Source organism: Ovis aries, chromosome 1 (assembly GCF_016772045.2).
Source record: "Ovis aries strain OAR_USU_Benz2616 breed Rambouillet chromosome 1, ARS-UI_Ramb_v3.0, whole genome shotgun sequence".
In the NCBI taxonomy this organism is placed as follows: domain Eukaryota; kingdom Metazoa; phylum Chordata; class Mammalia; order Artiodactyla; family Bovidae; genus Ovis; species Ovis aries.
In genome coordinates this window covers 108,688,214-108,693,821 of record NC_056054.1, presented here as the reverse complement: position 1 = coordinate 108,693,821, position 5,608 = coordinate 108,688,214, and the positions used below count along the sequence as shown (strand labels likewise).

The 5,608-nt window shown below is 41.6% G+C and overlaps 1 pseudogene; it reads right to left on the bottom strand.

Annotated features, from left to right (window-relative positions):
* Positions 1–724: 724 nt before the first annotated feature.
* Positions 725–3,373, bottom strand: LOC105612800 (T-cell surface glycoprotein CD1b-2-like; annotated as a pseudogene).
* Between the last annotated feature and the right edge of the window lie 2,235 nt (positions 3,374–5,608).

Below are 5,608 nucleotides of genomic sequence, written 5' to 3'. Positions count from 1 at the left end.
TCAAATGTGATGATCACTTGATAAAATATGATGAGATTGATTCCTAGGCTGACAATTTGAGTTTCAGGGTTCCTGGATACTTATTCCAAATGGAAAAAGGAGACATTCAGGGCTCATGAGATATTCTGATATGACCTGTTAAGAACACAAGCAAAAAATTGCTCTTCTTAATTGATATTTGTACACTATGTTCATAGCAGCATTATTCATAACAGGCAAAAAGTGACTATTGAATTAACCCAAGTGTCTGTTGAGAGATCAACAGGTAAACAAAACAATCTTTAACAGGAAAGAAATTCTAATACAGATCACCACATGAATGAATTATGAGGACATAATGTTAACCGTAATAACCATTCACAAAATAGCAAATGATTCCACTTCTAGAGGTACCTAGAGAATAGAGATTCATGTAGACAGAAAGTAGAATGGTGGTTGCCAGGGTCTGAGGAAGCAAGGAATGGGGAAAGTAGTTTAATGGGCATAGACTTCTAGTTTTTCAAGATGAAAAGAGTTCTAGAGATTGGCTGCATAAAATGTGAATGTACTTAAGACTACTAAACTCTATGTGTAAAAATGGCTAATGCAGTAAATTTTCCATGATGTAATATACTGCAATTTTTTTAAAAAAAATTCATCTACAGATGGAAGTTGGGGAAAGTTTCTAGTGGAAATATTGAGGCTAAAAAGGGATAATATTAATAGATAAAACAGAGGGAAAAAATAAAACGATGGACAGAAAAGAAAGATTAAAAAATGAAAACTCACCAGCATCTCCAAAACCATAATGCAAGGTATATAGAAAGGATCAAGGAGGGCACTATTATTGCCACAAGTATCAAGCCAATGGATGCGGGGTGTCCTGGCAATTGGGAGAAGACAAAGGGATATCACTTCAAACCCATTCTCTAGTTCTCCAGGCCTTCTTGCCCACCCGAGTGTCAACACCCACTTTTGTGCTTACCTGCTTTAGATGATTGGACATCTCTGATTCCCTTTCTCATATTCCCAGATGTCATATTCTCACAGCCACCCACAGTCTGTTCTTCTTGCCCCATCCCACCCAGTTTATAGTCCTTTATTCTTACCTATTGCCTGCCTTAGTTCAGCTATTTTCATTCCTCTGGCACTGGAGTCCCAGAAATAAATCTCAAACTCTATCTCTCTTTCTCTGTTCTTCCTTTCTACCTCTCCCTCCGTCACTCTTTCTTCCTCCTCTCCTTCCCTCCCTCCATAGCTCATCCATCATGTCTCTCCCCTTCCTCAGGAGTGCCCTCTGTTCTTGAAGACCACCTCCTCCCATCCCCAGTTGGGCTCCAGTTCCTTCTCACTCAAGTGCAGGATGATGTCCTGGTCTCCTAGACTGCTGTGCTTCACTCAGCAACTCAGGCCAGCCACCTCCCCAGCTGCCACATCCAGGGTTACTCGGAGATACCAAGTCCAGTCAGCATTGGGCATGATGTCTCCTTGCTGAGTGCCAGGCTGCTCCTGCTTGCCCCTCATCCACATCATCTGAACAGGTTTTGGGTAGAATCCCAAGACATGGCACACCAGCAGTAGGCAGCCAGGCCCAGGAATGGGGCCACTGGACTACCAGGCCACAGGCTTCAATGGGGTAGGAAGGAGCAGTAAGAATGTCAGATTATGACTCTAATCCAGAGCATGGGGATTCGGAAACACAAATTTGGATAGTTGCCTCTTCCACTCCTATGGGAATCAGATCACTTATTGATTAAACACCTCTCAACTTAGGTGTTCTCCAGTTTTAAATTTAAATAAGGTGGTGGGAGGTAAAACAGAAAAATCTTGGGGAGAGAACAAGACTAACCTTGCTTCTGCAGGTCTGCTTTCGCTGCATTGAGGACACCCAGGAGATATCAAAGACAGGTTTCTGAGAGGAGCCTCTCAATGATATTGGAGGTGCCTTGATACTGAGTCATGAGCACACAAAACTTCTGACCCCTGCTGCCGCTGTCTGGTGCAGGTACACAGGAGTCATTCTGGATCCTCACAAAATCCAATCCTCCTAAATCTCCTCTCAAGAGCTTCCTATGGCCTCCCCAGAATGCAGCTCACAGCCTGCTATGACCTGGATCACAAAGGGGTCTGTGTAAAGGAAAACTGAGACAAGTTATTAAAGTGCAAACAATGAAGAAAAGGATGAGGAGAAGACATAGGCCTTTCGATTTTAGTGACAAGAAAGTTCTGAGATGTGAGATTATAACTCAAAAACCAATTGCAGTATTCAGGACTTTTCAGGAAGAAGAGCATTGGTTAGAGGTATGCCTGTCGTAAATGGTGGGGATGGGCTCTTTTAAGGATGTACAGTGGGCAAGAGGAGAGAAGAGGAGAAATGTGTGATGGAGTCAGGAGGCCAGCATTCCAGGGTGAAGGGGAAGATTACACTGAGAGAGATTAGCCAGCAGATGCTTGAGGATATGAATTGGAGGATGGGGAAGTCATACTTTAGTTCATTCAGGCACACAGTAGGAAAAGGAGTTTTTCCTAGGTTTTGAGACTGGCAAGTGACATACATGCAAAACAGGAAGCAGCTACAAAGCAGGAACATCATCTGTTACACAAAAATGCAAGAAACGGGAAGAATCTGGGATCCTGGGTGGAGGTAAGGAGTCAGGGTTGGAGACTACTCTGGAGAGCTGTATGCATGCAGTTGAGTAAAGAGGGAAGGAGTAGACCATGATCAGAGGAAATATTAGCCTGACCAAGGGAGAGAAAAGTCATTGAGAGTCTCTCCAGATCAGAGGACTCTACTCACATTCCAACTGGAACTCACTGACATGGTCCTGCACAACCTGAATGAATCCAATGAAGTAGACTCGGAAGAGGTCCTTCAGCTCAGTCATCTCCTCATCACTAAAGTTCCCCTTGGACCAGGACTTCAGGAAAATGGTGGCGCCCAAGTCAGAGTCCCAGCCTTGAATATGCAAATCATCCAACCAGCCTGAGCCTTGGTTTTGAGCCCAGGAGCTGTTGGCAAGGGTCCAAATAGGGATGATATGGTAGGAGGTTGGCCATTGGAACACTGTGTTGGTGGAAGGTTGAAAAGAATGAGGAAAAATGTAGAATCAGGATGGAATGTAAAAGCACCCAGAGTCGGAAAAATATAGAGCCTGAAACAGTTCTCTCCCCAAGGCTTCTGGCTCCATCCCCAGCCTCCAGGATAGGGGAGAGGGCTGGAGACAGCAGAGCCCAGACCCTTAGTAGTAGCTGTGTCATGCTTTTATCCAGAACCCCTGCACCTGTGCTGGGAGCAGCCAGAGTTACTCTTACTGTCCTTATTGTCACCACCTGGGAGGATAACCGCTAACAATAGAAGAGGTAGAAGAAGCATTTCACTGGAAAGTAGAACTTCCGACGCTCAGAGCTGGTATTTAATCCCTTATTTCAGCAAACCTTTTTTTCAGTACTCTAAAGTGACTTCCTCTCTCCCCCCAGCTGAAAAATCTCTGACCCAAATTGCACATCTCAGAAAAACTGTACCTTCCACACCTCTAGACTCCCACTCTGCCTCTCATTTCCGTACCATGAACTCAGTCTCTTTTATACTTACTACCTTGGAAAAGCATTCCAAGGTAGCAAATGATGATGAAAGGTTATTTCACCTTCCGAATTCTTGTTTCCACATCTTTGAAATAAGAGGATAATATTAAACAATTTCTCAGCTTCCAGTCTTTTTAATCTAGAATACCTTTGGCTTCTCTACCTATCTTGTTCTCTCTCCCCATTGCCTTCTCACCGCTGGCACTTTGTCATTACCTCTTCCCAACATCTCAATGGCCCTTCTTTCTTATCTCATTCTTCTTACCTGGCTTTTTAATTCCACGTTAAATTTTTTGAGTGTGCACGTGTGTTAAAAATCACTGTCTTTTTTACGTTTGATTCTGGGACCCAAATCCCAGAGTTAAATATAATAAATAGTTTATAATCTGAGCAAAATTCTCTTACACCACAGGAATTTTTGAGGTTGAAAATTACATTGGCCAGTGGTATGTGACCTTCTTTTCAGTAGCTCTTCTCCTCTACTACTTTCAGTAACCAATGTTCATGAGACAAATAAAACTTCAGGAATTATGCCTCACCTTCAGGCCAAGTCAAAATAACTTTTTGTACTAGGCTCATTAACAGTAGAATTTCCTTCTCCTTTTGTACTGTTTTATAATCTCCATCTATATTTTGCCTTTCCTATTACAAAATAAAGCATTGCTATGTCAGCAAGTAACTTGACATTTTTTCACCAAAAGTTCAGAAATGTTTGTCTTAATATGTCATATCCTATTTCCTCTTTATATACATTTGGCAAGTTTTAACAATACACTTAGAATTCACTGGAGAAATATTTGAACTGCAATCAGTATGTTGGCTCTCAGGATAATTTTTGTTTTTCCCCACTCAGGAAAAATATTCTAAATTTGTGGATCTATATCATCTACATTTTGAGTGTAAGGAGAGGTTTTCACCAAGCCATCTTATTTACATAGACAAGAAGATAGAAAATGAGTAATAATACATTCTTTTTTCCTGGAAATAAAATAGACTTCATCCAAGATTTTCACTACCTAATTATAAAATCAAGAATAAAAAATTCCAAAGTAAGGAAGTTTGAACAATATTCCCAGAATCCAGTACATTGTATAATCTCATTCACTTTTTGTGTAACAACCACAGACAACAGCATTCACACAACATTAACTGCCTGTACATCATGACATTATACCATTGTTTGTTCTTTATAAGCTTTGAGTTGGACACTCAAGATTCAGTTTATACAACATACTATAGATTCATTGGCAAGAGCAAATTTTATGTGTGGGCATAACCAGTAGGTAATTCTCTTATACAACAAATATAGCACTGACAGTGAGGTAGCAGTAACACAGAGGTAGTGCAGGTAGTCTTGGAGAGAATACCAAATGGATCAGTGTGAGTGGCCACAGTACCTTGCTGTACATTCCCAGAGAGACCTGCTCTGAGAATGCAGACACACCATAGAAAGAGAGATTCTGAGAACCCCAACCCCCATTTCAGGGAGTCAGACACCGGAAAAGTGAATCTGTGCTCTTGTACTGTTACCATCACCATTAGTATCTCCTACTTGCCTAAAACTTGGTTAAAGGTATTGACAGATTCACTGGGACATGAAGATGATGGCCAGGAATAAGGGCCCTCAGAACTTAATTTTTTTTCCACACTAATCCTGTAAAACACAGTCCAGTTTTCTTGGGCTCTCCTAGTGGCTCAGATGATAAGGAATCTGCCTGCAATGCAGGAGACTCGTGTTCAGGTCCTCTCTCAAAAGCCCATGCTGCCAGAGCAAAAACCTGAGTGGAAACAAATTATTTCTGAATCTCAGTTACTCCAATCGAGAAGCTCAGAAGACAAGATCCTGTCTTTATTGGTGACAAGCAGAGTGAAAGGTAGCGATGAAAAGGTAAAAATTTACCTCTGATTCCCTTAAGTTCCCTAAAAAAACAAATACAACAAATATCTTACAGTCTACTCCAAAAGCAGGAAAAACATACACCCTGGGTCCAGAATTAAGATTTCTAAGTCTGAGGACAACAGAGGACCTTCCACTGAAGTACAAGGC